The sequence below is a fragment of the Eurosta solidaginis genome, chromosome 1, assembly GCF_040869045.1.
Source record: "Eurosta solidaginis isolate ZX-2024a chromosome 1, ASM4086904v1, whole genome shotgun sequence".
NCBI classification, from domain to species: domain Eukaryota; kingdom Metazoa; phylum Arthropoda; class Insecta; order Diptera; family Tephritidae; genus Eurosta; species Eurosta solidaginis.
The window spans coordinates 195,897,497-195,925,032 of NC_090319.1; the positions used below are offsets into that span (position 1 = coordinate 195,897,497).

The following is a 27,536-nucleotide window of genomic DNA, read 5'->3' on the forward strand; positions in this document are numbered from 1 at the left end:
GAAGTTAAAGTTAAAATTAGAGTTAAATTTAAGGTTAAAGTTAAAGTCAAAGTTAAAGTTAAACTTTACTGGAGTACTCTGAAGAAGGGGCAAAAATACTTGGTACAAATGGTAATATATTTCCACTTATCTTGGCCGGCGATTTCAACATCAATTTCGCTGATAAAAAATCAGAGCTGTTGACAAGTTGTCTTTTTGAAAAATTCAATTTGAAAATACATAATGATCCAAAAGAATCCACAACAAAATATGGGACCACCATTGGCGCGGCATTTTCAAGATATTTAGAGGATATTAAGTCCCAAACGTATTTTTCCTATTTCAGTTACCATAAACCTATAATTTCAATTATAAATATTCCTGAATAACCTATGTATGTACATATCTTGTAAGATAATAATAAGAATTTTGTAACCAATATTAACTTCTCATTTATTCAATAAAAGTAAAAAATTTGTTTTCTTATCGGTCACCACGCTTAAAAAGTGTAACTTGAATTAATATCAAAGACAAAACTTGAATTAATATCAAAGAAAACAAAATGTTGCATAAATATTATAATTGCATAAGTTGATAATATGCAGTAGCTTTACCGCGGCAGTCCTCGAGTGCGACACGTCCTTTTTTTTAATACAAATTCGTTTCCTCAAATCGGACCTGTTAAATAATGGTTACAAGTCGTAATGATAACCGGTTGATTACACGACTCTACAAAAAAATTTTGTTCTTTGTCCTAAAGTTTACTTCATGATTTTCTGTTATTATATACAAAAACGAAAAGAAAATACCTTTTTTCGGTATAAAGTTTGCTTTCGTAATAGTTATAGCGACAATACATGGCGTTAGAGGTGTTTTGTACAAATCTATAATAACCTAAAATGTCGTCGCGAGAGTGTAAATATGCAGCTGATGCTTTTTGTTATATATGTGAGAAACTTATTAAAGTGCGAGATATAAAATATGAATTAAATATATCTGTCATCCTCTGTGAAGCCTAAGAAGCACATTTCGGCTGTTCTGTTTGGAATCAATACAAGACATAGGCTCCACACGTTGCTTGTAGTTATTGTAAAAGATGCTTGGAAGGTAAGCAAATTTTATTTAAATAGTAAATTAAATAATGTAGACATATTGATTCCTCTTTCTATATTTTATGTTAGTATCAAGGTGAGAAAAGATCTATGAAATTTGCAACACCAAGAATCTGGCGAGTACAAAAGACCACGTTAAAAACTGCTACTTTTGCATTGTGAATCCGAGTAAAAGACGTAGAAGTATAAATACAAAAGATATCGAATATCCTGATCTTGAATCTGCTTCTTCTCCAGTCGCACACGATCTGACACGACCAGTACCAGAGCCACCGAAAAAATTATAGCAAAGAAGTGGATCATCTCTTAGTTCTTATAAAAGCAATGCCGATAAGGAGTTTTTACCGACACCAGAACAACCAAAACATCATTTCCTCACTACAGAAGATTTTAGTGATTTGATTAGCGATTTAAATTTGCTAAAAAGTAAGGCAGAGCTTTTAGGCTCTTCTTCGAAAAATGTTATCAAAGCCAATATAATGAAACATGATGGGAGATTATATTTGGGGTTTATTGAGGGATAGTACCAATGAACATAAGAGAAAAAGTAAAAGTGTACACTTTTAAATCATTTTCCACTGTTTTGTAAGTTATTTCGATATTAAAACTTGATAAAAACATTTATTTGAATTGTTTCATTTTCAAGTAAATATTAAAACCGGACATTTTGAAAAATTTCGTTCAAGCGGTTTCCTAAATAGGAAAGCAAACTTTTCATGCCATATATTTTTTCCTCAAATTATGACCTAAAGAATTGAAATTTAATGCTTTGAAGTACAAGTCAAATTTTGTGTTGACCCGTGTTATTTGCTTGAGAAATGATTATTTACGATGGTTTTCCATTTCTAATGTTTTTTTTATAACATAATCAAAAGCAACCAAAAAAGCTTGTTCTGATTACTTTTGATAACTTTTTTGGTTATATTTAACTGTTTTGTTTTATTTAAATTTTTAAAAAAATCAATAACATTTTTTTATACATTTAAAATTCAAAGTAGAAAACTTTTATTAACGTCTTGGGTTGGCGCTAAAACTATTTGGAACTAGTTTCTGTTTAGAAAAAATTTATGGGAATGAGCAGAAGAATTACCTTATTATTACATTGAATTACCTTCGAATTTCGTCAGTTTTGTGCACTTCAATTAGTTTTATTTTCGTAACCGCAGGTTTAATATTTGACTTTTTTTGTTGCAAATATCCCGAGATTTTGAGAGTGTATTGGCAAACCTCACTAAACACTTGGAATCAGCTCAGCGCACCAACATGCATACATAGAGACCACTTTTATGTGTGCCAGTGTTGTCAATAATGTACTGATTAATTTTGTAACTAAATATGTATATCAAACGTGTTTTTAAGGCTTCGGCTGGGTAGGGGCGGACGGCAGAGAAACACATTCGCAACATAGCGTGCTACAAAAGTGCTGGAGAAAGCGACGAAAAGCTTAAAATCGAAGGGCAAGCAATATCAGTGTTCATCAGGGCGAGTCGATTTAAAAATCGCTCATTGCTCTGTGAAAATCGTATTCCAGGGATCAAAATAAGAAACTTTGCCGAAGGAACCATACCTCTAAAACGAATTCTGAATATGATTTTCCCAGAACAATGGGCGATGTCTTTGCCTCCCCACAAATCGACCCGCCCAAGTGTTCATATATCGTTAGCTTAATGTGAAAATGTGCTAAGTCTCTTTCTTTGAAAAATTGTATTTTAATGCAGTTTTAAAACTGAATTCAAAATACATCGATCACAAAAAAAAAATATTTAAATTTTTCATTTTTTCGTGCTGTGGGTAATGATGTGTAAATGTGCTAAGTCGTCAGCTGTTAAAAAAAATGTGCTAAGTCAACGAGTCAATAATATCAATCTGAATTACTAGTTATTTCTTTGTGCGCGCATTTTATTTATTTATTTAATTCTTTCAGTCTAAAAGTACATGCTTTGTTGTTGTTGTTGTATTAACGATAAAGACACTCCCCGAAGGCTTTGGGGAGTTTTACCGATGTTGATGGCCCTTTGCCGGATATAGATCCGGTACGTTCCGGTGACAAATCACTATTAAGGTACTACTATCTCGACCATCTCGGGAACGATTTATATGATCACATTAAACCTTCTAGACCATCCCGCCCTCCCCACCCCCTAGTTCCATGAGGAACTTGGGGTCGCCAGAGCCTCGGCTGTCAATGAAACAGGACTCGCCAAGGTTAGGTGAGTTGACAATTGGGTTGGAGAAGCTATATATTATGCTGGAAACCCTTTGAGAGGGTTGCGAACACAACCCCTTGAAATTAGATTTACCCAATTGAGACATGCCTTTGGTGTATGATAAATGCTTTTCGCTGACTTTAATCTACTTCAATTCTTACATGTCGATAACTACATGCTTTCTTACAGACTAGTTAAAAATAGAAAACAATTCAAGCTTAAACTTATATAAGCTGTTATTTGAATTAAGAACATGAATCGATTTGCTAGATGTATTGTCCGGGAGTGCCACGAAATCCCCAAAGAAAAAATACCCAAACACAAAATCTTCAATGAAAAAAAAATCCCAAACACATAATCCCCAAATTCAAAATTCCCAAAATCAAAATCCCCAAAATCAAAATCCTCAAAATCAAGATCCCCAAAATCATAACCCCCAAACACAAAATCTCAATGCTATGATAAACATCATGACCGTGTAAAAAATAGCAATACCTATTTCCTTTTTCATTCATATTTATGTATGTATGTATAATTATATTGTAACGAAATTGCTTGCAAATCCTCTTATTTGCAATCCTCTGCTAAGTTCGAATCACTAAACTGTTGAATAAATAACTCCAATATTGAATAATGGAAAAATGGCCTTTATTAAAGTACTTCACGATAACACTTATACTTTGCTACTCGCTGGCTTGATAACCAAACTGATTAATAACTCAAATGAAACTCTACTATTGGCCGCCAGATCGCGTGCTTAATCAAAATGATTGATAGCTCAACTCAAACTGAATTACTTTTTACTCGCTTGTGCCGCTTTTATAGTTTACGCTGCATACATCTAGGCTCTTCTATTTCCAGAACTTACCAACTATTTCAACAACTAAACACTCATAGTTCTCATATAGTTTCTACTTGTTTACAATTTTCTACTTTTCAGCGTCTCTCAGATGTATGTGAGTTTGTAGTTTACAGTCTCTCGCACACACATAGGCGTATATGTGAATGCATCTGTGTGCGACATCTCTCAGCTGCCTTATATATGTGTATACATGATTTGATTATTGACGTAAACACCGCTTAGCATCGCCTTAGTGATGGTATAGCTTAGTGATGCTAATATCCGTGACACTGCCCTCCACCTAAGTCTGATCGTCCCGATCAGACAAATCTCTCGATCTAAACGCTTCTAATCTCTCCAAATGAACCACCCTTCTATTTCGTGGTTTCCCAATTGTTTGTATGCGGTAGATGGCATCACTGATCCTTTTTACAACTTTCTACGGGCCTTCCCAACTGCACCAAAATTTGGAAGGAACACCTTTCCGCCGGCGAGGGTTGTACAACAGTACCAAATCTCCCTCCAGGAAACCCTCCGAATTATTCTTGTTGTCCAACCTGTATTTCATCTTACTGCTCATTATCCTGGATCGTTCCCTCGCACTCTGTTGCTTGGCCAATGAAGAACTACTTCGCAGAGCTTGATCTTGACGGATTGACTTTGCATCATCAGTATCGTCTTGACGTTTCACAAAAGTAGTACGCGCTGGCTTGAAACCACCCTTGCATTCTTTCTGGAAAATTCTTTCAGTCGTTTTAGTGCGTCCATTAGGGTTTGTCAATGCCAGTGTTTTTCTCGCAGGTACTTTTGATTTCGCTTTATTTGGCCCATTCGATCCATCAACCTTTGCTCGATCTACTTTCCTTGACTTTCGTGGTCTCTGTCGAATCTCCTCCACCAGCACTCGCTTACTGCTGAACCCTTTTTCCAAACTGAAGTTAAGTGGCACATCTTGGTTCTCATAATGCATCACCCTTCTCTGCATATCGATCTTGATGTCATGGTCAACCAAGAAATCCACTCCCAATATAACTTCATCAACAATCTCCGCCACAACGAATTTGTGTAAAACCATGACCTTCCCAATTAATACCTCACATACCACTTCGCCTTGGACTTGATTATACTCGCCTGTGACCGTACGCAACCTTGTTCCAGGTAATGACTTTACTCTCCTGTTGACCAAGTCAGATCGGATCAGGGAATGAGATGCGCCCGTATCTACAGTCAGTACAAGTTCTTTACCATCCACATTCCCTCTGATGGTAAGACTGCTTGATTTCCTTCCAATTTGCGACACAGATATCACAGGACATTCAATAGCCGGGGAAAGTTTTCGTTCTTTACATTCGACACGCTCTTGCTCATTTCCGCCAGCTTCGCGTTTACGGCCACCCACATTGTTGGAACTATTAGGACCAAGATCGCAATGACGTACAATGTGACCTGATTTGCCGCACTTGAAACATTTAATAACTCCGGCATTCTTCTGTTGAGATCCCTTCAGTGCTTCCAAAATTGTGTCTATCCACTCTGGCCTTTCTACTTCCACACGGCGTGCTTTGAAAACTGGCTTACACAGAAGCGACGCTGTTTCCTGAATTAGAGCATGCGATACCGTTTCAGCAAATGTTAGTTTTGGATTCGCATATTTAGCTCGCTTCGTTTCCACGTCCCGTATGCCATTTATGAAACTCTGGATTTTTACCCTTTCAGTGTATTCCACGGGTACGTCCGCATTTGCAAGATGAGCCAATCTTTCAATATATGAAGCAAACTCCTGCAATGTCTCATTTGCTTTTTGGTAGCGGTTTTGCAACTCAATTTGGAATATCTGTTTTCTATGCTCGCTTCCATAACGTCGTTCTACAGCAGCCATCAATGCTTCATAATTGTTCCACTCTCCTTCGGGAATCGTCTGTAGAATTTCCGCTGCTGGCCCCTTCAATGCCACGAACAGTGCAGCAACTTTATCTTCCGCATTCCAGTTGTTCACTGCTGCGGTCTTCTCAAACTGTAGCTTAAAGACCTGGAAAAGAACAGAACCATCAAAGGATGGTGTTTTTACCTTTGTATTGCTTGCTGAAACAGCTGGGCGGTTTAATTGCAACTCTTGTATACGACCTCTCAAAGCATCCACCTCGGCTTCGATTTTTTCCTCAAACTGCGTTATTTTCTCGTCCATACGTGCTTCGAGTTTTGATGATATACGCGCCTCTTGCACTTCGAGTTGTACTGTTATGCGTGCCTCTTATTATTTCAGTTGTGTCTCCATCTTTGATGTAATCTGTGTCGACATTTCTGCCATACGCGTTTCTTGTGCTTCAATCTTCGATGTAATCTGTGTCGACATTTCTGACATACGCGTTTCTTGTGCTTCAATCTTCGATGTAATCCGTGTCGACATTTCTGACATACGCGTTTCTTGTGCTTCAATTTTCGATGTTATTCGTGTCTCTTGGGATTCCATCTGTGATGACATTGTCGATGTTTGAGCAGATATTGCAGCCAAAATCATGTTCAAGTCTGTGCTCGTAACTGTCTGCGATGTTTCGTTTTTCTCTTCAATTTTTGTTACTTCCTCGCCATCAAGATGAAAGTCATACTCTTCCACATCAATTCCTTCCGCTTCCATTGCCCCTCGTAGCCGTGCCTGAAGTTCAAGTTTAACGCCGCTTGTATTCAATCCACGGCTCTCCAACTCCTTCTTTAGTTGCTGGATCTTCAATTCACTGAACTTTGCCATGTCCTTGTTGTCCTCTGGAATTTATTCAACAATTCCTCTTCTGACACCAATTGTAACGAAATTGCTTGCAAATCCTCTTATTTGCAATCCTCTGCTAAGTTCGAATCACTAAACTGTTGAATAAATAACTCCAATATTGAATAATGGAAAAATGGCCTTTATTAAAGTACTTCACAATAACACTTATACTTTGCTACTCGCTGGCTTAATAACCAAACTGATTAATAACTCAAATGAAACTCTACTATTGGCCGCCAGATCGCGTGCTTAATCAAACTGATTGAGAGCTCAACTCAAACTGAATTACTTTTTACTCGCTGGTGCCGCTTTTATAGTTTACGCTGCATACATCTAGGCTCTTCTATTTCCAGAACTTACCAACTATTTCGAGTGTTTATAGTTCTCATATAGTTTCTACTTGTTTACAATTTTCTACTTTTCAGCGTCTCTCAGATGGATGTGAGTTTGTAGTTTACAGTCTCTCGCACACACATAGGCGTATATGTAAATGCATCTGTGTGCGACATCTCTCGGCTGCCTTATATATATGTATACATGATTTGATTATTGACGTAAACACCGCTTAGCATCGCCTTAGTGATGGTATAGCTTAGTGATGCTAATATCCGTGACAATATATTCCGGTTTTGGCAATACATATTTTTACTTATCCATATATAGGACTGCTAGTCGCTCTAATTCTAACAAGCTAACAGAAGTGTGTACTACGCAGAAGGACATCACCTTGGCGGTAGCCACGGTTATACCACACACCCGGACTTGGCATGGCGTAGCCCAGGGTTATTTTTTATAAGCGCGGTCGAAGGCCGCCTATGCAGAAAGTTGGTATAGATTATTAGCCTTTTTTGGTCGCGGCGATTTTAAACCTAATTTAAATTTATTTCACACATAAAATGGGGATTTTGTGTTGGGGATTATGAGTTTGGGGATTTTGATTTTGGGGATTTTGATTTGGGGATTTTGTTTTGGGGACTTTGATTTTGGGGATAACGTGGTAGACCCGTATAGTCCTAGTTATAGGTTTATTCATAGCATAATTCGTTTTATGAGTTATTGCGATAAATAATCTATTATGCCGAAGGTCACGCAGTGGGATATACGGAATGAACAAAGTAGATAAATCAGAGCAATTCGTGCTAAAATTTATTACATTATAGGCAAGCATGAGTGAGATAAAAGTTCTTCTGTCATGCATAGCATGAAGACCAAGCAATTTGTGACTGCTGGTATATGATGGGAGGCCGTCTTATTATTAGGCATTATTCTATTGTCTTTATGGAATAAGACACAACACAGCATTTGTTTGAATTTAAAAATAAGTTATTGTCTGCGCACCATCTGGCAAAAGAGTCCAGATCAGAACCGTTAGAAATAAAATAAATAAATAAAATATATTATTTCTAAAATTTTGATGTTCCTTTGCCCGGGCATACGGTGTGGTAGGCGGAGCACGCTACCATCACACCACGGTGGCCGCCAATAGTTAGAAATAGTTTGACAAATAAATAGTATTTTTTGTGAAATATATAGTTTTAGTGTTATATATCAATCATTAAAGGGGAGGAGTGATGGGAAACATATTGAGTAAAAAGTGCTAAGTCAGGAGAAAAAATTTGTTTTGAGTGAGGAAATTGTCCTAAGTCATAAAATAGCTGCTGGGTTAGCATACATGTTTTTTATTTATCTTTTTCAAAGCTTCTACAGTCAAAAGTATTGCAACTAAGGTATCCTCATTCACAGTTTTGAAAAAAAGGTTATTTCAAAAATTATTCAGGTTTTTTCGTCTTCTGTAAAATTCGTAAAAAGTGACTTAGCACATTTTCACATGAAGATAACGATATATCATTTCTCTGCAATGTATATGTGTTTGTAAATAAGAGACTAAAGCTTTGCCGTTACCACAGTTACAGATGTGGTACGATTGCTAGACAAATCTAACTAACAGCGGGTTTTTTTACAGGATTCCGGAATGCAATTTATTTGCCGGGCGCTACTCACAGGGGCGCTAAATAGTCCGCAAAGCAGAACTTCCTGAATAGTTTGTATTTTTATTATAACTGATTTCTGAAAAATATTGGTTTCTGGAAAAAATTATCTATACTTATAAATGCATGCAGATATCTCGAACACTTGCGACAGGTTGTCGAAGTCTGCAATATACTAGGGAAATAGCCGACACAATAACATTTGAGTTAATTTTTCCAGTTTAACATCCTCATCGTCGCGCTCTGCTTAGATTAAAATTGAAGCGCTTTACATATTAAAATAGGCAAGTATGTTATAAATTTAATGTAAGCATACATATTTGCGTATATTTGACTGCGTTATTATCTTTCCAATTCAAGGCATTCTTGATAAGTAATGAAACAAATACATTACTAAAAAGGACTGTTAAACGATATCAAAAGAATTAAATATTATGGACTTTTGTTTGATTCAACTCCTAATACTTCCCATTGAGAACAAATGTCTCAAGTCGTTAGGTATGTAGATGTTGATGTTATCAATAAAAAAGTTTCCATTAAGAATTTTTTTGAGCTTTATTGAAATACATGCTAAAGATGTTGCCTCGATCGAAAAGACAATTTTAGAAAAATTAAAGTCCGACGAAATTTTATTAGCAAACTGCAGATCACAATGTTACTACGATAATGCTAACATGATGGCAGGTCACATATCTGGCATCAAACAAAGAATAAAGGAAAATCATAAAGCATTACTTGTAAGTATAGTAGGCTGGAGCTAAATAAGATAAAATCGTTCCGACATGTTTTGGAATAATTGAAAGCATATATGTATCTTTTTTTCTCACTTTCAATGGGGATTATTAAGAAATGCTTTAACAAAAACTGTCAAACATGAATCTGAAACACGATGGAGCGCCAGAATACAAGCGGTTAGCGTTATTATCGATGAGCTAGATAATGTAGTAGAATACTTAGAACAATTAGCAGAGGACACTAACGCCACAAGTGACACCAGAAGCGAAGCTACAATTCTGTTGCAAAATATACTAAATTTTAGTTTCATAACATTATTTAATTTCTGGTATGAATTCTTAAGGAGGATTTATCGTGTGCAGCTCAGACTACAAGATCCGGGGATGAATTTTAGAGAAGCGTATCATGATTTTAAATCATTAGCGACTGAACTATCCGAAATTCGAGACACTCTGTGAAAAACCAATAGAAAAAGCGAAGTCTCCTTGTGAAAAATGGGATATTGAGATAGTAAAACGTGTAAAAAGTGCCGCAAAATGCCCGGAGAATCGACTAGATGTTGGTCTTTCCGCAGAATGTGAAATTTCTCGTGTTATGAAAAGTGTTCTCGATCGTCTCCAACAAGAAATGCGTACAATATTTGCACGACTAAATGACCTTAATTTTAAATTTGGATTTCTTTCAGACGTTGTAAATTGGTTAAACAAGTACAATGTTGATAACGACTTAGAAAGAAATTGTGAGATCTTGGGTGAAATTTATAATAAAAATTTCAATGGAACGGAACTTTTTATCGAAATATGCGACTGCAAAATATTACTTCGCAGTAAAAAAGAAATTGAACCTAAAACTCCGTTAGAATTACTTACTCTTATAATCTATTATGGAGAAAATGTTTTTCCGAATTTGCGAGTGGCACTAAAAAATATTTTGCCTGGGCGCAAGAAAACCTCACTACGCCACTGTCGGCGTGTTTGGCAAATAACCGCCGAAAGGCGACCCCGCTTAGAAAAACTTCGTATATATAAGTCTGTAGGCACTTTACAGCAACAAAGTTGAAAGTGAAAAAGTGGAAAAAGTGAACAAAATTTGTCCACCATCCTAACTCCATTAAGCCGCTACTTCTATCCCGCCAGAAAACTTAATATTAAGGAAATAGAATAGCCAAAAAACGATTTAATTTCTAAGTACGTTACAATTACAAATTTTAAAGAAAGAGGAAATAAGCTTTTACAATTTTTAAAAATTATTTTAATGGATCCAATCGAAACAATCACTGATCAGGAACAAAAATCAAAATTATTAGCAATTTATCACAATGATCCCATCACTGGAGGTCACTGTGGAACGGAAAAACTGTATGCCAAATTACGAAACAAATTTTAATGTAAAAACATGACAAAAGACATAGTTAGTTATGTTAGGAAATGCGAACAAAGTCTTTTGAATAAAGTCAAAATAGGAAATAAAGAAGAACTCGTTCTAACTCCTACTCCTAATAAACCTTTGACATAGTTGTAATTGATACCATAGGCCCATTGCCAGAATCGAGATATGGTAATAAGTTCGCACTTACCATAATCTGCGATCTGACAAAATACTTAGTTATAATATCAATACCTGATAAAAGTGCAAAAACCATCGCGTCAGCACTATTCGAAGGCATTATTTTAATATACGGTGCTATGAAGTCCATTAAATCGGATTTAGGCACAGAATTCAAAAATGAAATTTTTGCAAATTTAACCAGTTTATTAAATATCAATCAGAACTTTTCTACACCATATCATCATGAAACCGTAGGAACTGTCGAAAGAAACCATAGGGTCTTTAATAGGTACCTACGTGCGTACTTAAATGATTCCTTTGATGATTGGCACATATATTTGAAATATTTTACGTTTTGGCATAACACAACGCCAAATACGGTATTCGATAATAAACTTACTCCTTTTGAACTCGTTTTTGGTAAAAAGGCCTTTGTGCCATCTGAATTGAAGAACGAAACAATCGAACCCATTTATAATATCGAAAGTTATTCAAAAGAAGTAAAGTACCGGATGCAAAAATGCCACGCCTTGGCTAAAGAGTTAGTAGAAAAACACAAAATAAGAAATAAAGATGCATACGAGAAAAATGCACAGCCAATAATAATAAACATAAACATAATAATAAACATATGGTCTTAGTTCAAAAAGAACCACGGGAAAAACATAAAAACATATATCAGGGCCCATATTTAGTAACAAATATAGACGGTGTAAATGTAACCATTTTTGATAACGAGAACAAAAAATACAAAACGGTACCGCATAAGAGGAGTACCTGGATAAATAAAATCGGATGTACCCAATTTCATTTTGAGATAGTCAAAAATTTTTTATTATTTTATTACAATAACGGCCACGGCCACCGTGGTGTGATGGTAGCGTGCTCCGCCTATCACACCGTATGCCCTGGGTTCAACTCCCGGGCAAAGCAACATCAAAATTTTAGAAATAAGATTTTTCAATTAGAAGAAAATTTTTCTAAGCGGGGTCGCCCCTCGGCAGTGTCTGGCAAGCGCTCCGATTGTATTTCTGCCATGAAAAGCTCTCAGTGAAAACTCATCTGCCTTGCAGATGCCGTTCGGAGTCGGCATAAAACATGTAGGTCCCGTCCGGCCAATTTGTAGGGAAAAATCAAGAGGAGCACGACGCAAATTGGAAGAGAAGCTCGGCCTTAGATCTCTTCGGAGGTTATCGCGCCTTACATTTATTTATTTATTTTTATTTTTTAAATCTAAACAAATTTAAATACAAATGTATCATACCTTAAAAATCACGCTTAATTTAATAAAACAATACTTAATATAAGTAAAAGAAACGAAAAGAAAATGTACGTATAAGTTAATACACAAAACCTACTAAAATGAATTTGAATTGCAAAAAAACTAATTTTTTTACAAGTTATTAATATTCATATATGTAAATAGGTAGGCTTACGATAAATGAATAAATAAGCATTATGAATGTAAATACCATTAAATGCAATTAAATTAACTAAGTTAACTTACACAAAAAAAAAAACAAAAAAATATGTAAACTACTACTATTCATATACGTAAATATGTAGGTTAAAATATAAATAAATGTAACTAAATCAACTAAGATAACTTAGATATACCGGCACCAAAGTCCAAATTTTTACCGTTTTGTTCATTTTTCATTCACCACCCAAAAAAAGTTGAAGCCGACAAACCTGATCAACTTGTCGACTTCAACCTTTTTTCGAAAGGGGGGATGGTGTAACAACAGCCTTATAGTCTCACCCTGTTTCCCACTTGGTGCAACCCTGTTGTCTATTGTGAATGGACAACAGGTGTTGAAACAAGTTGGAAACGGGGAGGTCGGCTGGTAAAGAAAGGCGGCCATTATCAATATACATTTGGACTTGGCGAACACGCGTTTGAAAAACTAAAAAAAAATTAAACTCAGTGATTCCATTTAAAATTAAAAGTAAAATTTATAACTATATATACTTTTTATAAAACTATAACATAAATAAATAAAAATAACTATAGTAAACTGAACCAAAATTTAAGTTTGCAAATAACACACAACGGCGGTCGCCTTTACCTTTAATATATATACTCACTACTAGTGGTGGGATTATTTTCGAATTATATTCGAATAAACGTTATTCGAAAAAACGAATAAATTTATTAGTTTCAAATAATCCGAATAATATTTATTCGAATTTTTATTCGTTTATTCGCTTTCATTTATTCGAATTCCTTTCCTTATTATTCGGATAGTACTATCCGGATACTTCATATAGTAAAATAAAAGACATTGCGTTTGTGTTACGCTCATCGCTGGTGCAGATAAGCATGCACATATATGTATGTATACGTACATATATTTATGAGTGTATAGATGCATATGAGCATATATTTTTGTTTGTTTGGAGTTGCTTTGTTAATATTCATTTATTTAGTTACATATATTTACGTAACCAAAGTTGTGCTTGAGTCTTTAGCTAGAAATAGTAATCGGGGTCGTTTACCACTGTACTGATCATAGAACTTTGTTTATAAGTTAATAGGTGTGAAAATGTTATACATAATGGTACATGTAAAATATGTACCTAATTTTATTAAGATTAGTATGGTAGGGATTTTTGTTTCCCATATACATATATACATATGTATGTATGTAAGTTGTATGGAAAATTTTTGTTTTGATATCTTTTGGTTTGTATAAACATCTAATTGGTCACCATTAAAAAAAATATTTTTACATGTCATTGTCAACATTTTTTGCGAAGTCTGATGAATCAAAAGTTATCTAAGGTCAATATTAACTTTGGAAAAAAATTTCCTAAAATAAAGTTTGAAGCAGTTCATTTTAAACGTAACAAAATTCTAGTGGAATTAGTGACTAGTTTCAAAAACGGCTGTGTGTCTGTTTTTTCCGCTCCTTAAAATTTTGATTGTCCTTGAACGCGTTAAACGCTGTAATATAAATACCCAAATGTGCATATAATCATATTCTAACATATGTACACGTTGTATTTTTGCAGATTTCTTTGAAATTAGATTCATATACAAGTGCATGTGGGTATCTCTATGTGTATGTATATGTATTCAAGAAAATGCGCAAAGGGTGATATGAAATAAGAATCCCACCTACTTTAACGGTTAGTGTGGGTATTATGTTTATTTTTTAAATTTCGTTTTGTTGATGTTTGGACTAGCTGAGTATTCTTGCTTGCGGATGAAATTCTTTTCTTTTAAATCTTTTGGTTTTTGCAATACTTTTATGTGTGCTTACTCGTGTATTCTACCTGCTACTGACTGATCACAGTCCTACAACCATAAATACATACGCGTAGGTAATTCTAAGACGTAAATTTGCATATACATAGACGGAAATATTCAGGCAAACTTTTTCTTCGGTATTTAGTTGTGGGTTTTTAATCGATTATGTATATGTCTTTTTTTAAATGCCGCGCTTGGAAATTTCGTTAACAATAAATATTAACCAGCCTTTTATATCCTGTATCGCGTGACTTATTCATAATTAAAAAACGACACACTGAAAAGTTTTTTTGTTGTTGGTGTGGGTACCTATACTCCGTATTGAACAGAAGACAAATTTGAGGTTTATTTCGAGTTATAAGACATTCAAAAAGCAAAAAACCTTAACCTTTGCCCTTCAAAGTGAACAATTTTTTTTAATTTCATGATAAAATTTATTTTATTTATTTCTTTTATATACATACATACAATAAAAATAATCTTAGCTTAATTATTCATTTCAGTGTCATATAAAGCTGATTTTCTTATTTATATATATGTAAATGATGACTTAGTTCTAAAATCTGTGTAAATATTTAATTCTTTTTATTTTGGTGTAAAACTATTAAAGCTGATACAAGATATGTTTTAGGTTTACTCTTGAAGGCTTAACAATATTACCAGCACTTGAGAAAACTCGGTCGGAACATGTAAAAATATTTTTTTAATGGTGACCAATTAGATGTTTATACAAACTAAAAGATATCAAAACAAAAATTTTCCATACAACTTACATACATACATGTTAGGGCGGGTCGATTTAAAAATCGCTAATTGCTCTGTGAAAATCGTATTCTAGGGATCAAAATAAGAAACTTTGCTGAAGGAACTATACCTCTAAAACGAATTCTGGTGTCCCCCAATTTGGGTCGAACTTTTGGGTAGGGGCAAATTTTGAAAAAATCCCACTTTGACCCATTTAGAGTGCTCCAATTGAGTCCAAATGTATGACCGACCCACACTAACTTTGGAGGCCCGACTCACCGATGCCAGTGGCACACCCCCTGGAACCCCCCTGGGGGTTCACCATACAAACATTTCAAAAAATCGCCGGTTTTGCACTTTACGTAGAAAAATCAGCTAAATGGCTATGTTTTTTCTTTATTTATTTATAATAATATCTATTTTTTCTCTTAAGAAATTTACTTAGTCAGAACATATGTAAATGAAAAACTTAATTTAAGTGAGTTATAGAAAAGAAACTAAAAAAAATTATTGTTTGAAGTCTTTTTTACTTTCAAGTCTGGGCAATTTCGCACGGCTCTCTAATGTTGTCGCCATAACAGCCTCTACATTTTCCGGTATAACCCGTTTGGAAACGCTAGCTAGCTATTGAACATGTCGTTCCGTTCCTTGTATGTGTGATGGAACTTTTGGATCATTAAACGGTGGATCATCTTGATTTAAATATTCTTTCAATGTATCGTACGGAATGCTTCGCGTGAATGGTGGCTCAAATACGATATTTATATCATTCAAATTGATCATTTCCGTATAACTTGTGCAATTAAAGTTTATATCTGTTTTTTTATAAACTCTAAGTTCCATTGGCTAGTCAACATCGGTTCGATATCGTAGAATTTTCTTGATGGCACAGTCGCGCTTTTCTTTGCTATTATCAAACAACATTGATAACAAGATATTTTCCGAATGCGCATAGTATGAATTATCTTTAATTACTTGATTGACAATTTTGCGTAAACGAGGTTCTAGAAATCGTGACCAACCAATGAACTTGAAAAATAATGCACTTCCGTACACGACAGAGCTGTAATACTTGATATTGAAGTACATTGGCACATAACATTTAATTACAAATTCAACCAGAATTCTCAAATTTGCATCTGTATTTTCCGTTGTCACATATAATCGCAATAATCTAGCGGCCTTGGTGAGCCACCGAGAATGTACAATTTTCCCTGGTTTGATGTTAGCCAGATCCACTGGAACCACGCCGCTAGAAATTGGATGGGCCATGCCGTATAAGTACTTCGAATCGGTGGAAAATTCAATTTTTTCGGGAGCGGGGGGCATATTTTGCAACTCAATTTTCTGGAAGCCGTCCACCACCTGAAAATATATAATAAAATAATTAAAAATGGTTGACAATTATAATAAATGAGTGATAGCAATAGCTTACCGGATGAGTTTCACTAGTTTCGATTTGACGGCTCAGTTTTCCGGTTGCCGATCTTGGTCCAGTGCTGGTTGATTTATCCAAAGCTTCAAACAAATGTCGAAACGGAAGTTCGTTGAAGTGTAGAAGGCAAACGAACCAATGCAATGGTCTTTTTAACAGCAATTCGAATCGTCGTATAATTCCACCGTGTGGGCCAGTTTGTTGGCTCACCGTCAGTGCATATTCCAATTAATGCATCCAGTGATATATTTTTATCGTTGAAAAAAACATTTAATTTGGTTGTTTTGTATTCACCGGTTTCATGTTCCAGTCTTACGTAGCCAATCAATTCAGAATTGGGTTCTCTTAAAATAACAAGATGAGGTTCTTTTACCATCCTAGTATGATACTTCTCATCAATTTTATCTATCGTTAAAGTATCATCTTTTCTGCCATCGAATGAAAACGCTAACAAATTGGTATCATCGAACCGTTTGCGAAGCACTTCTTGTCTGCATTTCTCTTTTTCTCTGCGAACTTTCGATTTATCCATGATGAGAGGTTTCCCATTCTTATCTTTAATTTTAAAATCTTGCAAAAGAGCGGTTCCCAATGCTGATACTACTCTGTCAGGCACACCAAATCTGTCACATACCAAGGCAAAGTTAAAACAATCGTATCTCTCTGTGTATTGTGAACTTGTGCTTCTATCCATATCTTCTTGAACCGGTGGCGATGCGTATGTTGAATCATCGGGATCTTGGTATGTTGGCATTGATGACATAGACGTTGCTCCTTGCTCTTCAGTTTCCATCATAAATGCATCCATTGTTAGTATTCTCTGATTATGTTGATCGTGCATGAACTCTTTGAGGCGTTCGGGAACCTAGCCGCATGCACATGGAGCTGCCTTCAAATCGCATTTACATGTTCCAATGTAAAAAATTGTTTCCAGAGATTTTACATACTCTGTAAATTGTTGGGAGTTGTTTCTTCTCTTGATTTGCTCTTGATACTTGTCAAGCAATTTATTCAATTTATTAAGTACACTTATTTTCAGCATTACTTCCATACCAAGTTTTTCCCAAATTCCAATCAACTTATCTTGTACTGTGAATGATTTATGGGAAAACTTTTTTGTTTTGTTTTAGCACGTTCGCTTAAGTAAAAATAATATCTCAAGATATCCAGATGGGTTGGTAAATTAAGATCAGTTAAATCAGTAGACACACCAAAAACAGTAACATCATGCTTGGGTATATGACTCATTGGGTTTTCGATAGTTGTTGATGTAGTTGCTTCATCTTGCGGTGTAGAGGATGGTGGATTCATTGTAAACTTTTTGATTTGGAATGGTCACTTCACTTATTGTTTTTTTTTTTGAAATATTTTTTTTATCTGAAATTAGCACTTCACACCTTGAGTTCTTCACAACGACTTAATGCATTCACAAAAACTGTTGCGTTATATATGGTCTACGAGACGAGGTAATAAGAATGAAATGGTAATTTCAATTCTACCTGCTGTGTCTTGTGGTGGCTTAATAAAAACAACACAAGCAATTTTACGATCTGCAATTGTGTCACAGTGATACCTTCATTTTTTAAAACGGGTGAATAAAAAACCCACACAACTATGTTTACGACATGCAAATGCATCACAGTGATGCCTTGGTTTTAGAAGGGTTGTAAAAACGCTAATTTCTAATAATTTTTTTTTAATTTCTTTTCTATTACTAACTTAAATTCATTTTTTCATTTACATTTGTTCTGAATAAATAAATTTCTAAAGAGAAAAATAAACTCCAAAAAGGAAAAACATAGGCATTTCGCTGATTTTTTCATGTAAAGTGCAAAACCAACGATTTTTTGAAATGTTTGTATGGTGAACCCCCAGGGGGTTCCAGGGGGTGTGCCACTGGCATCGGTGGGTCGGGCCTCCAAAGTTAGTGGGGGTCGGTCATATATTTGGACTCGATTGGAGCACCCTAAATGGGTCAAAGTGAGATTTTTCAAAATTTGCTCCTACCCAAAAGTTCGACCCAAATTTGGAGACACCAGAATTCGCTTTAGAGGTATGGTTCCTTCGGCAAAGTTTCTTATTTTGATTATGATTTTCACAGAGCAATGGGCGATTTTTTTGCCTCCCCACAAATCGACCCGGCCTAATACATATATGGGAAACAAAAATCCCTACCATATTAATCTTAATAAAATTAGGTACATTTTTACATGTACCATTATGTATGAACATTTCCACACCTGTTTACTTATAAACAAAGTTCTATGATCAGTACAGTGGTAAACGACCCCGATAACTATTTCTAGCTTATGACTCAAGCACAACTTTGCTTACGTAAATATATGTAACTAAATAAATGAATATTAACAAAGCAATCCCAAAAAAACAAAAATATATGCACATATGCATCTATACACACACAAATATATGTACGTATACTACATATATATGCAGGCTCATCTGCACAAGCGATGCGCGTAACATAAACGCAATGTCTTTTATTTTACTATTCGAAGTATCCGGATAGTGCGCACTATCCGGATATTACTATCCGAATAATAAGGAAAGGAATTCGAATAAAAGAAAGCGAATAAACGAATAAAAAATTCGAATAAATATTATTCGGATTACGAATACCTGGCGAATAAAAGAGTTTATTGTTCGATTAATTTTTATTCGAATAGTCCCCTCCGTACTCACTACTATTTGCATTTTCTTGACCCGTTATATTAACAAAATACATTTTTTTATTAAAATATCAAATGCTTAATTTTATTTGTTGGAGCTGGCTTGTTTAATTTTGTTACGTATAAATTAGCGGCACAGTGTTTTTTGTTCGTCTTATCAAAAACAAATGCATGCAAGGTAGATACACATTTACACCGTCCAAGGGTGTCTTTTTTTGTTAAAGCTAAATCACCATAATATAAAATAATGGGAACAAAGTTGCTCTTAATTGGAGATACAAACCATCAGGGAATAATTAGGAGTACCGGAGATAACATCCAAAAACGCCACTTGTCGGCCAGCGACACGGATTAATATGAACTCTAAAGGACGAACATTTTAAGGGGTTCTCGTTGACAAAATTTAACACGGCACTGCTGATAGCTATCAAAAGAGTGTCCCCTCAAAAGCCGAACAATATTTCATTCTCTCACAAAATGCTAATCATCACCAGTGTACTTCCCGCCACAATGCAGCGCCCAGCGTTGTATCGGGAAGACACCAGGGACTCCCAGCTGTGGCAAGACTTTTGGCATCAACACAATTTATATAGTTATTTTTGCTAAAAGCAATATTTAAATATAGGCTAATATTTAAGTCAGGAATTAGTTTTGTACCTATTAATCATGAGTTTAGAAGGTCAAACATTACTTAACAAAAATATTTTTCTTACTTCCAGATTGGTGTGGCTTATTGCTCAAGGAGGAAGCGCTACAGAAGTTTTTAAATGTCCCTCTGGCTCCACAATGGACGATCAAAAAACTTGCAACATTCTTTAAGGCAAATTAGTATGATAAATGAATGCGGTGGTATGGCACGGTTTAACCATGTGTACGAAATGTTTAAGTCGAAATATTAAAATAGACCGATTTAAGAACTTCTCGAAAGTGAAATATATGCTGACTGCAATAAGTATTGTGTGGTGTAAAAGTTGCGACGCTAAGAACCCTAAACTGCCGTCCATAGCAAAAAGACAGAAACGTGTAATAAGTAAAATCATAGAATTGAAATTTTTATTTGGGAAATTTTGGATTTTTCAAGTAAACTTAAAATTTAAGACCTTGTTTTATTTTTATTGTGAATTTTTAATGAGTATTTATTTAGTTAATGAGTAAATAGTAATCGCAGAAATTTAATAGCATTAAAATTCCAAACAGGCAGTAGGTGCATTTTATTGCCTTTTTGCTATGGACGGCAATATAGTTGCAGTCGCTATTATATGTAAGCATTAAGTATATTTATGTTAATGTAACTCATGCAATGTAAAATGCAGAAAAACATAGAAAAGAAACATATAAGTATGGATTTTTTTTTTAATACAAATTCGTTTCCTCAAATCGGACCTGTTAAATAATGGTTACAAGTCGTAATGATAACCGGTAGATTACACGACCCAACAAAAAAAATTTTGTTCTTTGTCCTAAAGTTTACTTCATGATTTTCTGGTATTATATACAAAAACGAAAAGAAAATACCTTTTTTCGGTATAAAGTTTGCTTTCGTAATAGTTATAGCAACAACACATGGCGCTAGAGGTGTTTTGTACAAATCTAGAATAACCTAAAATGTCGTCGCGAAAGTGTAAATATGCAGCTGTTGATTTTTGTTATATATGTGGGAAATTTATTAAAGTTCGCGATATAAAATATGAATTAAATACATCTGTCATCCTCTGTGAAGCCTACGAAGCATATTTTGGCTGTCCTGTTTGGAATCAATACAAGAAATAGGCTCCACATGTTGCTTGTAGTTATTGTAAAAGATGTTTGGAAGGTAAGCAAATTTTATTTAAATAGTAAATTAAATAAAGTAGACATATTGATTTCTCTTTCTATATTTTAGGTTAGATCAAGATGAGAAAAGATCTATGAAATTTGCAACACCAAGAAGCTGGCGAGTACAAAAGACCACGTTAAAAACTACTACTTTTGCATTGTGAATCCGAGTACAAGACGTAGCGGTATAAATGCAAAAGCTATCGAATATCCTGATCTTGAATCTCCTTCTGCTCCAGTCGCACACCATCTGACACGACCAGTACCAGAGCCACCGAAAAAATTATAGCAAAGAAGTGGATCATCTCTTAGTTCTTATAAAAGCAATGCCGATAAGGAGTTTTTACCGACACCAGAACAACCAAAACATCATTTCATCACTACAGAAGATTTTAGTTATTTGATTAGAGATTTAAATTTGCTAAAAAGTAAGGCAGATCTTTTAGGCTCTTCTTCGAAAAACGTTATCAAGGCCAATATAATGAAGACATGATGGGAGACTATATTTGGGGTTTATTGAGGGATAGTACCAATGAACATAAGTGAAAAAGTAAATGTGTACACTTTTAAATCATTTTCCACTGTTTTGTAAGTTATTTCGATATTAAAACTTGATAAAAATATTTATTTGAATTGTTTCATTTTCAAGTAAAAATTAAAACCGCAGATTTTGAACATTTTCTTTCAAGCGCTTTCCTAAATAGGAAAGCAAACTTTTTCATGCCATATATTTTTTTCGTCAAATTATGACCTAAAGAATTGAAATTTAATGCTTTGAAGTACAAGTCAAATTTTGTGTTGACCCGTGTTATTTGTTTGAGAAACCATCTAATGATTATTTACGATGGTTTTCCATTTCTAATGTTTTTTTCTTATAACATCATCAAAAGCAACCAAAAAAGCTTGTTTTGATTACTTTTGATAACTTTTTTGGTTATATTTAACTGTTTTATTTTATTTAAATTTTTAAAAACTCAATTACATTTTTTTATGCATTTAAAATTCAAAGTAAAAAACTTTTATTTACGTCTTGGGTTGGCGCTAAAACTATTTGGAACTAGTTTCTATTTAGAAAAAATTTATGAGAATGAGCAGAAGAATTACCTTATTATTGCATTGAATTAACTTCGAAATTCGTCAGTTTCGTGCACTTTAATTAGTTTTATTTTTGTAACCGCAGGTTTAATATTTATGACTTTTTTTGCAAATATCCCGAGATTTCGAGAGGGTATTGGCAAACCTCACTAAACACTTGGAATCAGCTCAGCGCACCAACATACATACATAGAGACCACTTTTTTGTGTGCCAGTGTTGTATTGATTAATATTGCAACTAAATATGTATATCAAAATTGTTTTGAAGGCTTCGGTTGGGTAGGGGCGGACGGCAGAGAAACACATTCGCAGCATAGCGTGCTAGAAAAGTGCTGGAGAAAGGGACGAAAAGCTTAAAATCGAAGGGTAAGTGTACAAATGCGTGGTGGCAACGGCGCGCACCTACGTATTGGTTAAAGAATGGTTAAGGCGAAAAAAAGAGGAAGAAAATAAAAAACACCAAAAAAGTTTCGTATTAATAAAAAAAGGAATTCACAGTGTTTTTTTTATTCAATGTATATAAATACAAAAAGTGTTAAGGAAGTTTTTTAACAAATGTTGTGAAAGGTTAAAATATTAAATATATTTTAGGAAATTACTAAGTATATTTTTGGAAATTTACAACTTACGTGAACGTGAGCGCTTACGTGTACCTTTGCTGGCTGCTGGATTCAAAGAGGCCGATCCTCTTTGCGACATGAGCCGATGAACCCGCGATACAGCTCCTTCGTTGGGTTTCCCGGCAACAAAGTTGCTATACCGCGGGCTCACAGCGGTAAAAATCTAAGATACATGCGTACTACCACTCACACATTCCTGTGTGTATTAGTGATCACAAGCATATGTGGGTGGTACTAAACGAAGGAAAATAACTAGGAAAATTATGTTACGAGGGAGGGGAGATATATTTAGGCCTGTGGCCTAAACATACCGGCCCCTTGCCGTAAGAAACAAAGAAAAAATTAAAAAAAAAGGGATGCCACGTGATCGCACGGCCAGTAAGGCGCTGTAATGAAAGACGGCAGTGCTGATGCGGACTGCAAGCACCGCACGCCAGATGGTTGACCTCACGTTTCGCTCTCCTGTGGAAAAAGAAAAGAGGTTATTAGATATACGTACATGGTTTTAAATTCCGTGCATATTTACGTAAATATATATCCGGAAGCCTTCCGGCGTGTAGCGCGTTACCGTCCTTGTACTTTGGGCTTCAAGAGAGTATGGGGTCGATTTTTTTTGCCGCTGCTGTCTCTCGCGTTTGGATGGCTTGGTGGGGCCTCGTTGGAGCCCGACGTCACGGCGCCGCCAATTATTTTGATGGTTTCGAGCTTTCATTACTTCCTCCGCCCTTCGTTCATGCTGCAATAGCGGTCGGAAACTGCGCATCCCGTTCCTGCTCGTTGACGGTCTCAGTTCTGTTTTTGCTTTCTTTTCCTCCGTTTTCGCTCTCTCTTCCTCCTTTTCCTCTTCCTCCACCTGCTGACCCAGGATTTAGCCGGCCCCTAGAGGTTGATTGACAACGCGTCGTCGGACGTGCTGTCTTCGCCGTTTGTCGCCGTCTCGTCGCATACCGGTTGACGCTCATCTAAATGAAGCGTGGTGTGGTGCTTCTCCTGCAGCTATACTTGCTGTTACATTTGTCCATGCGGTGAAAGGGCGACAGACAGTTTGGACAGTACTTATGCAGAAGCACTGCCCGCAACCTCTCTTCTGGGGATTTTTTATGGTATTCGGCACAGATCCTAAGGCTATGATCCCTGCCGCAGAGCTGGCAAGCATCGTCGAAACGCTTTGCGCCTCCCTCTGACTTGGCCAATAACGTTTGGTAGCGGGTCATGATCTGAAAGAATATTGGTATCATTGATCATGCCCAAATTGAGGTTGGCGGAATGTTGTTTGGGTGGCGTAAACAAAAAAAGTATCTCTAATATATTTTCGCAAGAAAAAAAAATATAAAATAAAATTAAATAAATAATATAAATAAAATTTAATTGAAATAAAAAATTAAAGGCCATAATGAATACTTATTCGTGCAAAGAAACGAAGAAAAAACGGATTTAGCACGCATCCATGCGATATGGCTGGTGCTTTAGCGCCTTTAGTACATTTTATACTTTATTTTATGTCGGTAGATGTCGCCGAAGTAGTCCTAAAATTTATTTTTGATTTGTGGTGAACTTTGTTTTCACAACAAGTGGCCTGCCACCACACGGAACGGTTCGAAACCTGGCTGAAAAGGTATTACAGAGTTGCACTTCCACCATTCAACATTATTTTTGACGTGTATTATCGATAATGTTGAGATTCGTTGAATTAAGTATTTTACATCTCGACCAAATGAATGATTGATCGAGATATGTAATACGCGACATGTGTGGCGTGTTGTGCTCGATATGTCGTGCGGCATGTAATGCGTGACGTGTAGTGCGGCATGTAGTGCATGACGTGTAGTGCGTGACGTGTAGTGCGCGAGATGATTGCTCATGAGACCTAACGTTGTATTGCAATAATCATTGACAGTCAGAAATTAAGTGTAGAGATTTTGACATCTGCTACGCTTTTCCATTTCCTGAATGAAAAAATGTCATTGATATAAAACACGCGGTGAGTAAGGAAGCTAGTTGATTTGAATTGTAATATGTAATGTTAATACATTTCTCTTTCTATTTTCAGGTATTATTAGAACAATCAACATTCACATCAGTATGTTTAAAACAAGCGAATGCCCATTTATGAAAATTTTGAGCCTTGCCACTGATGGTGGCATTCCACGTACAATTTGCTGTTTATGTAGTAAATTTTGCTAATTTTAACCTTATTTCGTTGTTTTTTTCATTGATCGATTTTTCTTTTGCATTTTCAGATGCGTGTAAGCCACTACCGGAAAATAATGTATCAGTGGTTTAAAAGGGAATAAAATCTGTGCTGTAACAAAAAACAACTAATGCTTTTAAATAAACTAAATACTTTGCGATGCTATTGTATTCAAACCAACAACAATTTTTAGGCCACAACTCCGATTTTCTACGTTAACGTCGCTCCACACATAGGACATCGATATTCGGCTGTCACAACAGATGCGCTATGCCGCTATGAACGTTTGCTTGACCCCAAAAAGACAGTTCATCTCTGTACTGGCACTGATGAACATGGTACAAAAATCCAACAAGCAGCAGCGGCTCAAACCGTGCCAGTTGCACAATATAGCGAGTATATATCTGCGCTATATCGTCATGTATTCGCCGAAGCGAGTATAGCAAACACAAATTTTATACGCACTACTGAAGAGCGCCACAAGAAGGCTGTAGCGCATTTTTGGCACACTTTAAAATCGCGCGGCCACATTTACTCTCCCTCATACAGTGGTTGGTATTGTGTTTCAGATGAAACTTTCTTAACACACAACGGGCGCAAGTTCATCGCTTGATTCTGGTCATCCGGTTGAGTGGACTGGGGAGACAAACTATATGTTCCGTTTATCGCAATTCCAAGACGATTTTCGCTATTGGGTGAAGCAAGGTGGTCCTAGACGTCCTGCCAAGTATGAAAAAATACTATTAGACATGTTAAGTGAGGCATTGCCTGATGTCTCTGTTTCACGTCCTTCGAATCGAGTGCACTGCGCTATTCCTGTTCCTGACGATGAAACACAAACCGTTTGTGTTTGGTTAGATGCGCTTATCACTTATCTCACTTCTGTTGGATGTTCAGACGAAGCTTATCGCAAGTTTTGGCCACCAAACGTGCAAGTGATCGGCAAGGACATTTTAAAGTTTCATGGTATTTATTGGTCTGCATTTCTTATTGCAGCAGGATTGGAAACACCACAACAACTTTTTGTACATTCTCATTGGACAGTGGATGGACAAAAGATGTCAAAAAGTAAACAAAATGTCGTCAATCCGGTTGAGGCAGCTAAAACTTACACAATAGAGGGCTTGGGGTATTTCCTGTTGCGTGAGGGTGTGGCGCATAGCGATGGAAGTAAGTTTAAATAAAACATTAAAGCCCAACAATACGCACATACTTATATATATATATGTATGTAAGCACTTTGTGTGCAACAAGAATTCTCCGCTAAGTGCTTAAAGTTAAAATAACACTAAAAACATTTATGTAGGAAATTAGCAAAAAGAAAACGGTTTGAGTGAAGCATAAGCTTAGTGAACGAACCAACTGGACAATCTTTCCATGTCGGCTTCTTCTCAGTCGTCTCACCTATTTTCCTATATGGATGGGCGTTAAAAAATGGAGAGGGATGGCCGTGAAGCCAAGAATCAAGCTGGGCAATTTGCATACAAAGATCGTATTGACAAAAGGGGTTTTATTTTTATTTGGTCGCTACCATTATTACTCACTATCACCACCATGGCGCTAAGTGAGGTGTATGGCAATAGAACAGTAGGTATTTGCTTTGTTGGCTACTTAAATCATTCATGCGGCTGGCTTATTGTTGTGTCCACTGTGTGGCGCTGTATTGGTAGGCGGATATTTTGTTATACGTGGCATGATTATGTTTTTTGGTCTAAAACATTCCGCTGACGATATCAAATCGACGTCAGCAAGTTACAAAATACATTTGGTTAGTGTACGAATGGGATTGATATTTATACTGTCATCCCTTGCTTGTCATTGGACTGAGTTTAGGCACGCGCAAGTGTGGACAGAGAGTGCACCAATTTCTAATCTGTCGTATTTCAACTGAGTAACATCGTGAAATTGAAAACCGTCCAAGTATTGCTTGTGGGAAGTGATGCGACTGCAAGTAATGACGGACAGAAAATGCAAATTCAATGCGATTTAACAAGCTATAGTGATACTTTTCTGCGAATGCCTACATTAGATGAAGACAATATAAATGATAGTACGGCAATTTCACTCTCGATGCAATTGCAGCAATTAATACAAATTTATTCAAAATTACGCAAAGATTTTCATCGTTTGTACAGCTGATAGCCGAAAGTTTTCTTATTTGGTTATAAGCAACCTGGTTATGAGCTATTAAATCCCTTTGTAATATGCAAATTAGTATTATAAAGAAAAAGCCAGCTTATTTATATTGGACTTTTATAGTTAAGGTTGGCACGTCGATGAAGTTCCGCTATACTTAAAGTTAAACCTAAAGGAAAAATTAACCTCTATGGAGGGCGCGTTTTATGCCGCAAGCGTCTCAGCTGATTCAGTACGAAATTGTTTAAGGTTTTTGGAAAAATGGTTTGTGCTGGAAATTTGTAATGGCCACGGTTTGTGTTTGCTATCGCTCCGCACACTCTACGAGACATCGAAAGAATCTGTAAAAACAATTGTCTTTAAAAACATTAATTGCGGCTGTATGT

The 27,536-nt window shown here is 35.8% G+C and overlaps 1 protein-coding gene and 1 pseudogene across 2 annotated transcripts in view; both read left to right on the top strand.

Annotated features, from left to right (window-relative positions):
• Positions 1-20,675, top strand: part of Nepl16 (Neprilysin-like 16) — a 2,088,045-nt gene extending 2,067,370 nt beyond the window's left edge. For both annotated transcript variants that reach the window (XR_010948731.1, XM_067760064.1), the window contains exon 12: positions 20,013-20,675. The gene's annotated coding sequence lies outside the window, so the exon portion shown is untranslated. The remainder of the gene's footprint in view (positions 1-20,012) is intronic.
• LOC137239219 (methionine--tRNA ligase, mitochondrial-like) lies at positions 9,569-27,153 on the top strand (annotated as a pseudogene).
• Positions 27,154-27,536: the final 383 nt, after the last annotated feature.